This window comes from Pinus tabuliformis, chromosome 1_1 (assembly GCF_031772625.1).
Source record: "Pinus tabuliformis cultivar Carrire ecotype Pingquan chromosome 1_1, CPIR1, whole genome shotgun sequence".
Lineage (NCBI taxonomy): Eukaryota > Viridiplantae > Streptophyta > Pinopsida > Pinales > Pinaceae > Pinus > Pinus tabuliformis.
The window spans coordinates 869937722-869952399 of NC_142297.1; the positions used below are offsets into that span (position 1 = coordinate 869937722).

The window sequence follows — 14678 nt, forward strand, 5'->3', positions numbered from 1 at the left end:
AACTAGATGAAAATTCCAACTGAAATCTAGGTGCAAAATAAGATGCAAATGTGGACACAAAATGTGGCAGAAAAAAGGATGCAAATTTGGAAGCCAAAAAGGATGAAAAACTAGATACCAAAAAGGATGCAAATTTGGACATAAAAAATGGTGCAAAATTGGACACAAAAGAAGAAAAAATGGTGCAAAAATGGGCATAAAAATGGCTCAATTTTGGATGCAAATTGAGATGCAACATTGGATGTAAAATGATGCAACAAATCATTCAAAACTTGGTGCAAAAACAAATGCAAAAGTAGACGAAAAAATGGCTCAAAAGTGAACGTAACAATAGACACAAAATGGGATGCAAAGGTGGATGCAATGTATGGTTCAACATAGGATGCAAATTTAGATGCTCAAAAGGATGAAAAATTGGATGCAAGAAATGGTGTTAAAAATGATGCTAAATTGGATGCAACAAATGATGCAAAATTAAATGCAAAATATGGTGCAAAATAGGATGCAAAAAAAGGAGATAAATAAAATGCAAAAGTGGATGCAAAAAATGGTGCAAAAATGCATGCGAAATTTGGCACTAAATCAGATTCAACATATGGTGCAAAATTGGATGGAAAAGATGGTGTAAAAAAAGTCAGAAAAATTGGCACAAAAATAGATGTAAAAATAAGTACAAAATTAGAAGCAAAAGATGGCATAAGACCATATGCAAAAATTGGCACAAATTGGATGTAAAAAAAGGCGCTAAATAAGATGTCAAAGATGGTGTAAAAATCGATGCAAATTATGACACAAAAATAGAAGCAAAGAATTCCACAAAAGAGGAAGCAAAAAATGATACAAAAATAGATGCAAAAAAAGGCACAAAACTAGAAGCAAAACCTGTTGTAAAACCAAATGAAAATCTTGGTGCAAAATATGATGCAGAAAATGATGGAAAATTTGGCGTAAAAAAGATGCAAAATTTGGTGCAAAAAATGACGCTTTAAAAATTGTACAATAGAGCCAGATTTAGCGCCAGGTTGCTCATCCCAATTGAGAAAAAAATGCACTAGAATCTGGTGCTAAATCTGGCGCAAATTGCCTGTTTTGTTGTAGTGATTCGCCAGCATCTTCCTCTTCCTCAGATAGTTCTTCTTGCTCATCAGGTTTCGGCACAGAAAGCCATCCAGCCACCAGGCGAGGTCGTGGTCGAGGTCGGGGGAACCAGGCCTTACTGTCGAACTCCCTCCATTCTCACGCTCATATAGCCCGCTTTCAAATCCCCTGCACTCTTAGCAATCACTCTTTCATTGCTTCGGTTACTATTCAGCTGAGTGAAGGTGCAGTTGGCTTGGTGTCGGCAACTCCAAATGCGACTACGGAGCCGAGGGTGGAAGAGTTGCCAGGTACCTCTCAGTATCATAGCCAGCAGAACAAAGTCCCAAGTGGTTCTGCCTCCCAGGATAAGCCAACTCTGGCGCGTCCGAGTGTTCCGATTGAAGGTGGTTCGCCAAGAGAAGAGGGCCATCCCTCAGACGATGATGATTCCTCCAGTTTTGGATGTCGGATTGTGGAAGAAGTGCCTTCCACCGCTCAAGATGCATAATCAGGTTGTCGTTCTCTGTTGCAGTTTCCGTGTCTGTTCAAGGCTAAAGGTTTAGTTGTTTTTTGACTAAGTTTTCAGTTCGGGTCATATGTATCAGCTCAGTCAAGCAATTTCGGTACTCTGGTTAGTCTACTTTTTTGGACAATGTGGTTCCTGTCTCTATGTACCAGTCATGGTCCGGGTTCTAGTCGGTCTTCTGCTAGTTTTCTTGAGTCAATTTTCAGAATTGTAATGTGAGTAAGCTGCCTTCCAGGGCTAGACCTCTTGAGGCCGCTGCCTCTTTGTAAAAATATTTTGTATCAATATAGGAGTAGTCTTATTCAAAATAATAATAATAATAATAATTACATGGATTTAATTAGAAAATAGAGAAGAAATCGTTTTGAAAGTTGGTCTACTCCTCCAAAATTGCATTGGTACAAAGAGGTTTGACGTCTCTATAGCCCATATAGTTCATGTTGATCCAAGGTTCTCCATAAGTGTGCTAGAGCTTTTTTTAATGTAGGCTCTCTCATTTTGGATTCTTAGTCTCAACTTAGATGTATTGGAGTGTTGTGTATTATAGATTTAGATCAATTTTTTTCTAAGTTTAACTTTAACAAATTTTAGAGCCAATTGTTTTGTATGAGTTCTAAAAAGACATAATAAGCTTTTAAATGATAAAATGAGCCATCTCCCATAACTAGATAAAAACACAAAACTCCAAACACAAATTTATTAAAAATCACACAAGAAACACTCCAAAAAAAACCTCACAAAACATTGGAATTTAAAATTTATTTTTATTTTCATCTTTCTTTAATGAAAATTAAATTTTAACTTATATTTTTTGTGATAAAAAATTAATTTTTTTATTTTTTTTTTTAACTACAAAAATTAAATTTTTTTATTTACATTTTTCTCATGACAAAATTAAAATTTTTAATTGTTTTTTACTTGCCAATTGATTCCAAAAACCTACCTTCCCCATTGTTAGTATTACCCTAAGCCTTACATGACAGCTAGGTGTGTGTAAACACTAAAAACAATTTGGTTAGTCAATTATAGATTGTCGGTGTGGTCCATATAGTTTGTGGAGTAGGTGGAGGAAAAAGCTGTCTGGTTGGAGTTATCACCATATGGGCAGGTACTGGATCCGATCACCAAGCTAGAAAACTTGTCAAATTTGTCTTCCATGCTCCATTAAAGTGCGGAACCCATCATCGGTGGTGTGAAAGGGAGGAATTCCGTATCAGTATACTGCCAATAGGTTGCAGGCGTAGGGTCGAATGCTCAGTTCGAGTTCGAGGAGGGGACCCAGAGAAACTCAGAGGTAAACAATAATTTCTACAAATTGGTATAAAAACTGTACATTCCTTCGAAAGTTAAGTTGTACAGGATCAATGAGGTAGGGCACAAGTTTCTTCAGTTGATCTTTTTTGAAACCAAAATCCCCAAAATATGGTCTGGTCTGAAAATGGATCGGGGAAATAAGGCCTTAGGTCAAGAAATTGAGTGAGCCATCTGTTGCCGATTGAGTGGTGATGTGAGTTTTTTTTTTATCAGCATCGATCTGTGTTGCCGAGTGAGTGGTGATGTGAGTTTTTTTTTTTATCAGCATCGATCTGTGTTGCCGAGTGAGTGGTGATGTGAGTTTTTTTTTTTTTTTTTCTTTGATTATCAGCATTGATCTGTATTTGACAGGATAAAAAGGGGGCCAATGTTTGGTAAATCACACCGGTTTCTGCTCACTTTTCGAGAAAAGTCTTTAACTGCATTCCCCTTCGGATGGCGTTGCAATATCTCTAAAATTTTGCTAGAGATTCATTTGCGGAACTTGACATTCTGCATATCGCATCGTTGATTTGCCACTGGTACCCGGATCCTCTTCGCTGATTCCTTGCCCGTGTGCATAATATTCTTTTATTGTTAATTAAAGATTTGGGTGGGGGATTTTAGTATCGATTGCGAGGCAAAACAAATCGTGCTTCTGCTGAAAAAATCAATGATCAAGATTTCAGTAGCAGTATGCGTTGTTTTTGCTCCGCAATTGATACTCACGAATCCTGCCTAGGAGCACCGGCAGGGATTCATGGGCGAGACGGTGAGTCATAGCAGAGAACCGTTTGGATCCAAGGCATTCAAGTTTCATGTTTGTGTTTTCTTTGTTTCATTTTTTCGCTATTTATTGAGGGATATGGATAGGGTTTTGCCTTGTGTAGCTTGCACAGAAGATGAAAACCATACCAGGGCAGATTTGATGCGAGATCAGGAAGCATAACTCTTTCCTTGTGAAGCAGAACAACAACGGCTGCTCCAAGGTCCAGTTCAGCGAAGACATTAATCTCTGCAACTTGCACTCGTTCAAGTTTGCAGGTATGGCTTCCCCTTTCGTTTTCTGTTTAAGCTTGTGGATATATTTTGAACTGTTAATTCGCTTAGTACGGTCATTTCTTTTTGAAGTCTCAACAGAGACTTCTAGAAGAAAGCATAAATATGCATTAAAATAGAGATTACAGACTCCAAGGGAACAACTGCGTGCCTCGGACCTTGATTCCATAAGCTTCTAGGGTGCTTTGCTGTGCAGGAATTTATATTTGGCTGCAATTTTGAAAATTTTTCAATAATGCAAAATTCTTGCAATATTATGTTCATAAAGGGGCTTGTTAGACCTGTGAGTTTGAATAGAGGTGTAGATAACTCTGCCTATGTTGGTGTTTTCCTTCGCTGCTGTTTGTGTTTTAGGGATAAATTCCATTAACTCATGATTTATTTTTTGGTGGGTGAACCATATAACTCTGTCTTTCCTCCTTGTTCTTTGGCAAGCGAACCACACAAGTCTGTTTTTCCTCCTGCTCGAAAACAGGCCGGGTTACTAACATACTATAGGGTAACTAATGTCACCCGAAGTGTTTTGAGCCTCGGGTGAGGAAAATTTCGAAGATGAAAAACATGGAACTGTGCAGGTAAATTGGATCTCCCTTTATCTGCCTTACAAAAAATGCTCGAAATGGGGGCATTGGATGTCCTGAGAAGTTGAATGCTTCATTGGCTTCCTTTGTAGCTGGGAACAGCTATGACACGGACGAGTTTGTTAGAAAGCAATGTGCAAAAGTATGCCTGAAAATATATCTGGGAAATTTCTGGGGATTAACCTTGTTATTGCTTTTGTCTGAACGTTCGAAGTAAACTTTTACTGTAACATTTCAAAAACTATGTTACATATGGTATCATTCAACGCCATAAATGTTATTAAAAAGACATGTATTCTGGTTTTGCATTTCATAAATAAACGCACTTGATTCATTGTGTTTTTTATGTTATTTTTTCACTCCAATAATACAAGTATACAGTGTAAACTCCATATTCTTTTATTGGAATTTTTTTGCAAAAGCTATTTATTATTTGGGCCTGGTGCCAATGATAAGCAGTGGCTAAATTCTGAAAATTACTGGAATAATATTCCTTTTATTTTGTTATCCGTTATATGAATCATAAAAACATCTATGCAGTATGCAATTATTTGTTCAAATCGTAAGCGATGCTCCAAGCCTTGGACCAGTTATAATACATTCACCGTTGATTTATAATTTGATGAACTTGTGATTAAATTATACAACGATTTGAATACGTCTTCAGGTTATATAAATTAATTAATGAGTTAAATCAGAGGTGTTTTACAGAAAACGTATCACTTTATGGTTATAGGGGAGATAATACGATTTTGGTTTTTATTAATGATATATTTTTTCCCCTTATAAGTTATTAGTGATACTTTTGAAAGGAAACACTATTTTGTAATTAAATGTGAAGATTGCTCTTTTTAAAATTAAAATAAATTAAATTTCAAAAATTTTCCTTCCATTTTTTTTCAAATCTGTTGTTTTAAAAGAATACTTCAACCTATCTTATAAGGGTTATGTGGTGCATTAACAAGGGTTCTGTGGTGCATCAACTAGAGACATCATGCTACCCTCTACTAGGAACTCATTGTCATCACTTACCGGGAATTCAATGCCACCACCTAGTAGGGACTTCTTTTGTTTGACTGTTCATTCAGCAATACAAGGAACTCATTCTGCTTGACTGTTCATTCAGCAATACCATGTGCTTGACTGTTCATTCAGCAATACCATGTGCTTGACTGTTCATTTAGTAATACCGTGAAATCTTTCTGCTAATGTTCATTCAGTAATACCATAAACTTGTTCCTTTTGATGTTCAAGCAGCTAGGGCCATCAAGTAATATTTATCAAAATCCCAAAAGCCAACTACCCCATCTTTGAAGCATCTCCATCGCTATCTCAGAAGCAGTTGCAATAATCTCAAGCACACAGAATTCAATATTTATTCAAATTTACCAACCAAAAATTACAAGAATCAAGTTGCAATGAAATACCTCTTATCCCAGATGGTGACGGAAATGATCATCCTATTTCTAATGGCATCCCCAAATTTCAACCAACCAAAAATTGCAAAATAGATTACTTGAATTGCAGTTAGATCGACGTAAAAAATTAAAGCAGTTTGAATGCCGTTAGTCCGAGTGATCACTGATAGTGTTATGTTACTATATCAACCTTCTACATATTACTATATCAACATTCTAAATAGATTATTCACATTACTAAATCAACGTTTTAAAACAGATTATTCACATTACTAAATCAATATCTCTAAATAGATTATTATACACTATTATACTATATTAGCATTTCTAGATTGGTTATACTCAATTGCCGTTTACATCAATCGGTAGACTCCTTAAATGTAGCCATGTCACATAGGCTCTTTTGAAAAAAAAGACCTCACAGAGGTTGAAATAGGTCTAGACAAGTGGAACTATTATGCCTCCTAGGCTCCTACCTATTCAGTGCAGATATGTTACATTTTATAGTAGCTGTAGTAATTATATTTTTTAACGAACTTCCGTATTGATGGTAATGTGTCTGAAGAGAACGCCTCCATTTTCCCAGCTCACTTCCTTCTGATTCAGCCATTGTACAGAAAAGTCCACGGTGCCAAACCAGGTGTAGTGATTGCCTTTCGATAAGTGAATCATAGTTCCCATGGCATAGCCAATGCCCTTACTTCTCGTTGGTAATCCTCTCATAAAACCCAGTCCCATGCTTTAATCGGGGTAAAGCTCTGATATGCTACACTCAGGGAAAAAATCGTATAATCTTTATCAAAGCTCACTTTTTCTTTTTATACTAGGCTTAATTGGTAACTCGTTGAATTTTTTTTTTAATTATATTGAATTGGTAACTTGTTGAATTAATTTAAGTGCAAAGCTTCGATCAAATCTAATAACTATAACTATAATACCAAACCAAAACCAAAAATATATTCGAACAATGTAAAAGTATATCCAACCATCTTCCCCAAATGCCATTCACTTGTAGGTTTTATTGATACTCCGATGTGCTACAAAGAGAAAAGCTTATGACAGTCTTCGTCAAGGCCGCTAAAACACCGAAGAGAACTTTCGTGCCCTGTAGGGGTCAAAAAAAGTTAAAATCGCTAAAACAGCCAAAGGAACTTTCGTGCCAGGTAGGGGTCGAACCTATGACTTTCTGCTTAGGAAACAGACTGCAGACTGTCTTGTGTCTTTATTCAAATAAAATCTAGAACCATTAATTTCAATCAATAATTTATGGTCTAGATCATCTTTTAGGATTAAAAAATTGCAGTGGCCACCATATTGAAGGCTAAATTCATTCCTCTCTTATCAATACTATAATTTTATAAAAAAATAGGTCAGATCTACCTTTGTAGAACATCAAGGTAAGGTGATAAAAATAGGCTATTGTGGAAACCACCATTGTAAGGTGATGAGAAGTTCGAAAACATCAATGATTTTTAGTTTAACAGGCGGAGACTGACTACCAAATTCCAAGCCTGCCATCTAGTATCTATGACAATTAAAGTTCTCCGTGTTTTAACTATTTGTCCGAAATTGCGTTGGCTTCAACCAAACCGTTCACATCAAAACAACCAACATCATTGTGCAAAAACCAAACCGTTCACATCAAAACGACCAACATCTCCATTGGAGTTGCTTATGTTCACCCCTGACTAAAAGAGATGCAGACAAATCGCAGCTTGGAACTGCTATAGGAAATTGCATTAATGTGTTTGAGATGACAAGGTAATGGACACAAATAGTCGTGCAAAACCATGAACTGTAAATGGCCAAGATAGTCAATACCTTCTTGTAGATTCCTATATTCAGGCTTCCCTTTATGGTACTCAATTTATGTTAACGCTAGATGAAAATAATACATGTTAAAGCTAAATTTTGGTAACTGGATCAGCATAGTAACAGAGGCACATGTTGATATCCAACCTTTTTAGTATTCATTATGTTCAAACCAGTGTTTTAAAAACTGGTTGGTTTGAACCGGTAACTAGTCAAACCTGCTGGTTCACTAGCCGACCGGGTCAAGCTGGCATAAAAATCCAATTTGACCCCTCTCTTCTCCAAAAAAATTAGAAAAACTAGCGGATTTATGGTCAAACCGGCCGGTTTATTGCCAAGGCAGCTATAAACCCCATAAAATGCATTTTTGTGAGTTTTGAAGTTGTTTTGAGGGAAATTTGGGGTTGTTTTTCTCCAAAAATAGTCCCTCCAAGAAAAACATGCCTACCCTCTCATTTTTCAAACACATCTCAACCCTAACAGTGTTGGCAATCCATCATAAACCGGGCGGTTTATTCGTAGGGCAGCTATAAACCCCAAAAAATGCATTTTTGTGAGTTTTGAAGTTGTTTTGGGGTTGTTTCCTCCAAAAATAGTCCCTCCAAGAAAAACATGCATACCCTCTCATTTGCTTGACACATCTCAACTCTAATAACGCTGTCAATTAATGGTAATGTTAAATTCTTAAAGTAAAAGGATGAAAATGAAAATTAAAAGAAATTTCGTTTATAAATTCTTCGGCAAAATCACATAACCAATCTTTTGTCGACGCGTTTCGAACCAACCAGTGTGGTTCATCGTCAGGACAAGTTGAAGAACCAATCCGGCTTAACTTGATTAAATAGAGCGTGCAGAGACTCCAACGGCTATAATGCTAACGACTAATTTTGACCTAATGATCAAAGTCAAACCACTAATATTCTTGAAATATTTAAATTCTTATTAACTAAAAATAATATTTTAAAGGAATGTATATCTAAAAACAAATAATATATATTCTATTTTTATTTCTATTAAAATTTTTAGCTAAAATTCATTTGATAATTCAACTAAAGGAATTCATTTAATAACATATAATATTTACATAATCCATATTTATTATTAAATAATTCATATCTATATATTTAATAATATTATTTAAATATAAACAAATAGTCCTAAATTACTATTATTCTTTAGAATATAGTTTCTTTAGGAAATTATATATATAATAATAGTAATTTCCATCTAATGGTCCAATTGTAAAATATATTATTTTATTATTATTTAAAATAATGGCCCATTAAATGGAAATTACTATTATTATATATATAATTTCCTAACGAAACTATATTCTAAAGAATAATAGTAATTTAGGACTATTTGTTTATATTTAAATAATATTATTAAATATATAGAGATGAATTATTTAATAATAAATATGGATTATGTAAATATTATATGTTATTAAATGAATTCTTTTAGTTGAATTAACAAATGAATTTTAGCTAAATTTTAATAGAAATAAAAATAAAATATATATTATTTGTTTTTAGATATACATTCCTTTAAAATTTAACCGATTTAGTTGTTCTAAGAATAATAAGAATTTAAATATTTCAAGAATATTAGTGGTTTGACTTTGATCATTAGGTCAAAATTAGCCGTTAGCATTATAGCCGTTGGAGTCTTTGCACGCTCTATTTAATCAAGCTAAGCCTGATTGGTTCTTCAACTTGTCCTGACGATGAACCACACTGGTTGGTTCGAAACGCGTCAACAAAAGATTGGTTATGTGATTTTGCCGAAGAATTTATAAACAATGTTATGGATCACAGAAGTTTAAATTCCTTAAAAGAAATTTCATTTTCATCTTTTTACTTAAATTTTTAACATTACCATGAAATGACTCAGGATGTTTGAGAGTGGTTTCGACCTCGTTGGATTTCATATGGAGAAAATAGACTTTTAGATTTCACTCAAAATTCAATAGACTTTATGGTTTTTCAAGATTTCATGGTTTGGGGATTTGCAATGTTTCCATTTGATTCTGTCATGTGTGAGGTATGAGATTGACATTTGATCAACAGTATGAAGCCCTTTCAAAACCTTGATGTTGGTGGCATTGATTGTTGAACTTTGTTGATGTTGGTGGTATTGATTGCTAAACTCCTCTACCATGGCCTTAACAAGAATGCACCCTTCACTCAAAGGAAAACCACTGGCTAGGCATGCTAATCTTTTTCTACCACATTATAAGGTTGAGGAGATGAACCCTTCACTCAAACCAAAATCATTGGTTAGGCATGTTAAACCTTTTCAATTTCTATCATGTTATAAGGTTGAACAATCAAAATCTGAAGACTTTGAGCTAGATGATGTTTATGTATCTCTTGTTGATGATGTTTATGTATTTCTAGTAGCGTTGAAACTTGAATCAATGATGAGATTCATGAGTGACCATGTTGATCAGTGATTTGTAGTTTTGATGTCTATTTTTGTTACTACTACTAAAGTTGTAGAGGAGTTTTAGGAGTCCTCAAACTCTGAGCCATATTATTTATGTAGCTCAAGTTGATGATCTCTTGTCTCGTAGTGGTGATGAGTTTGATCATGATGAGGAGTGATCATGTTGTTGATCACTGATATGTAGACTTGTAATATGTCAGTGACCGCATAGCTTAGAGCATTGTTTTCCGACTCTAAAGGCCATTTAGAGTCTCATTGATTATGTATTTTGTGGCTGATATGTATTGCACTCAATGCCATTTTGATATATTCACATTTACATGGTATATAGATTTGCAAACCTTGCATATTTTGTCTCTATTGGTTTAGAATCATGGTTTTAAATCTCAAAAATAACTTTAAACTAATTATTTCATGTATTTTTTCAAAGACCAGTTCATTTAGACTTGACTAGTGCCAGCTTGACTAATTCTGCTTTGAAACCTAGTTTATTAGGTGGACTACCCTGGTTATTAAAACTATGGTTCAAACCAGTGTTGCTAATATCCCAATTTTATCTCAAAATCATGATTTTTTGGGCTAGCCGATGTTTGCCGATTTTTAAAAATATTTTTATGGTATCTTAAGTTTGCGGATGTTTGCCGATTTTTTACCAACATTTTCCCCATTTTTACAATTTTTGGTTTTCGATATTCTTGCTAATTTTATCCCAATTTTGGTGTTCGCAACATTGGTTCAAACCATGAATTGTTAAGTGGTAGCTGGATCAGCATAGTATGAGAGGCACATATTGTTATCTAAGGAATTAGAATGAGAAGAATAATATTCAATATTGTTTATAATTATTAATAACTATAAGGAAGTGTTCTTTGTGTAATTATTTCACATAAATGCATAAGTGGTTCTTCACTGGAAAAAAGTGTGAATGAGTATTAAATCGCAGTGCAAGACTAATAAAACAGTAATGTGGGTACTAAATACAAGAAGAGGGATGATAGTAGAGAACACTGACCTATGGGAGCTTGAAATAGCTACTTGGACAACATGGACAAGCACAGAAATAAAAAAGACTTAATTTAGAGTTTGCAGAATATAAACTTCGCCTGAGTTTGCATTTAAATGTTCAACATACAAATCCCTAACATCATTATAGCAAAAAGTGTATAGTGGGAACACTAAAATTCAAATAAAAAACTAGGTGTCTGTGAGAGTTGAAGATGCCCCATCGGGATGCGGGTGGTGGCCACATAAGGGTTCCAGTGCCAGTATGCGGGGGCTTCCAATAAATCTTATGCTATAGGATATTAAATACTATTAAGAGTACCTCTGATCTCTGCATGTGGGTGTGGCCATATAAGGGTTCCAGTGCCAGTATGTGGGTGTTTTCAATAAATCTTATGCTATAAGATATTAAATACTATTAAAAATACCTCTAATCTCTGCATGGACAGCGTGAAGTACACCTCTGCATCTACGGATCATTATGCATGGGACTCCCATCTCCTCTGTTTCTCAGCAACAAATAACGCGAACAAATTATTTCCGGTGACTGCTCCATGACCATACAGTACCGTTGGCCATAGCATATATGATATTGCCAATAAATAATGTTTGCTGTATGAGCAACAAATAACGCGAACAAATTATTTCCGGTGACTGCTCCCTGACCATACAATACCGTTGGCCATAGCATATATGATACTGCCAATAAATAATGTTTGCTGTCATACAGTACTTAATCTGCCTCCGCCTATTTACCGCATTTACGATATACTCTACAATACAATGTACAATGTACGACGAACGCCTCGAGATCCGGTCTCGTTTCCCTGAATTTGAAAAACCGCCCAAAAATATTCAAATTGGAAGTTTGAATTTATATACCCGCCATTGTCGTGGGCAGTGTTGGAACCACAGTTCCGAGAAAATTTCCAGTAACTTCTTGCTTACCCGTGCAAATCACTCTATCTGTGTTAACAGGTTAGTCGCAATACTGGAGTCGCAGTTGCGACGAGATTTCCAGGAACTTATTCGGTTAGTGATATCTGGACAGTGGCAATACTGTAACCGGAGTTACGAGGAGATTTACAGGAACTTCTTTCTTCCACATTCAAATAACTCGACCGGTGGTATCTGGTCAGTGCCAATATTGAAAGAGTTACGAGAAGATTTCAAGGGACTCCTTGCTTCCGCATTCAAATCACAGTACTAGTTCAATACATTGCTAAAAACTCAAATCACAGTACTAGTTCAATACATTGCTAAAAACTCAAGGGTATTAAATCTGGTTCAAGGTCTATGGTTTGCGGAATAGAAAGAAAGAACTCAGAAATCCACCAGATCTGAGTGCTGTTTTTTCTATTTAACCCGACTAACTAAATATTGAAATACAGAGACACTAAGCGTAGCAAAGACTCGTCTTGTGGGCACTTTGCACTTGTTAGATTAGCAAGGCGAGGAAGACGAAAATTCTGAAGGTGAATGCAGAAAAGCCTTCATTCTCACTTAAATCTCAATTATTGAATTTAGTTAAATCTTATTTGACTATCATATAGTTTTGATTGATGGTCTTTTACTGATTTTAATGTGCTTTATTATTTTACTGATTTTAATGTGCTTTATTAAATGATGGTAATCAATTTATATTAATAGTACCTCATTCCCCTTTGCTTAGGTCTTAGGGTTTCTATCTTCCCTCTCCTTAATTTCTGTTCTTGGCGGGTGTGTCTTGGAATGCAGGAGGTAGTAATTTGGTATTAGTAGTTTCAGGCCAATTATGGTTTTAATCCTATCCGAGGGGGTAATTTAAAATTTGATTAGATTCCTTGCATTGTTTTTTAACCTAGTTATTTCCTTTAACTGAATTCATATCTATTTAATTAAAATAAACCTTTTTTATACTTTGTAAGTAAATAATTTTAGTAATAAATATTGATTTCTTAATGGATATAAATTACTAGGTTAGATTAACATGTACTTTAATTATGGTATTTACTTAACTAGAATACTATTTATAAGATAAAAATTATTAAATAAATATAGAATATTTAATAAACATAATTAGTGTATGAACTTATCATAATTAATAAAAATGTTTTAATTTTAGAGGTGATCTAGTTCACCTTTGGACCCTGAATTTTAATAATTATTTCACGGTTACCTATTGTAACTATATTATAAGAATATTAGTAATTTAATACTATTTATTATATCTAAATAATAATAAATTTAGGTTATTTGAAGATTTAATTTATTAATGACCTTTATATTTAATTTACCTTATTTATTAATGACCAATATTTCTAGTTTACCTTTGGACCCTTTGATTTAAACAGTTATTATTAAATTAGTACACACTTACCGATTGTAACTAAATTCTAGGAATAATAGTAATTTAATACTATTTAATTATATTTAAATAATTTGGGGATAATATTAAATATAAGTTATTTAATAAATATGATGATATAATGACCATTAGATTTATTACTCAATTAACTAATATTAATTAATTATATGCTTCTATTAATAAAAATCAAGGGTTTGAGGATCAAGGGTTTGACTTTGATCCTCAGGTCAAAATTAGCCGTTGCAATATAGTGGTTGGAGTCTCTGCACACTCTATTTAATCAAGCTTAGCCTGATCAGTTCTTCAACTTGTCCTGACGATGAACCACACTGGTTGGTTCGAAACGCGTCGACAAAAGATTGATTATGTGATTTTGCCGAAGATATCCAGACAATGTTATGGATCACAGATTCCTAAATTCCTTAGTAAATGCCTGGTTTTTTTAGGTCCTAAATCTATTTATGTATTTAAAAGTGTGTTATAACTCACAATGAATCACATGAAGCCCGTGGTCAATCTCAAATTTATGTATTTAAAAGTGCATTATAAACAACAATGAATCACATGAGACACGTATCCTTTTAAATATGAATAAAATATTCTCTAAATAAAAATACAAAACATACTATAATAAAAAATAATAATGAATAATATATTTGGTTAGTTTTAATTATGTCAATGTGCTTACTCAGTTAATTGATAATGCAATGCAATATGAAAGATATATGTAAAGCCTTCATTCTCACTCTCTACCATAAACAAAATATTTCCATATCCAAATGAAGTAACATAGTTTTATAACAAATTTAGAAAGAGATAAAGTAAATAAAAATTTAAAAATCTACAATTCTTGTAATTTTTATGAATATTTCAATAGAGAAGTTAAATAATTTTTTTAAATATCAATGTCAACTAATTTATATTAATATTAAATTCATATAAAAATAGAAAATGTGTGTATAATATTAACCATAATAAAACATTACTTCATCCAAATTTTTAATTACAAATAATGTGTTACATTTAAAATATTAATAATAATTAAAATATCAATGTAGATTATATGTATAAAATTTCAATTTCAATATGTAAGGTTCAATAACATTAATATG

General features: G+C 33.7%; 1 long non-coding RNA gene across 2 annotated transcripts; it reads left to right on the plus strand.

Moving 5' to 3' along the window:
• Window positions 1–2633: 2633 nt before the first annotated feature.
• On the plus strand, window positions 2634–4843 carry LOC149217052 (uncharacterized). 2 transcript variants are annotated; one of them, XR_016251215.1, is made up of 2 exons: window positions 2634–3113; window positions 3272–4843. It is a non-coding gene; the product is annotated as an uncharacterized LOC149217052 (long non-coding RNA). The 2 variants fall into 2 exon arrangements; XR_016251214.1 differs by having other exon boundaries at window positions 2634–2900.
• The last annotated feature ends 9835 nt before the right edge of the window (window positions 4844–14678 follow it).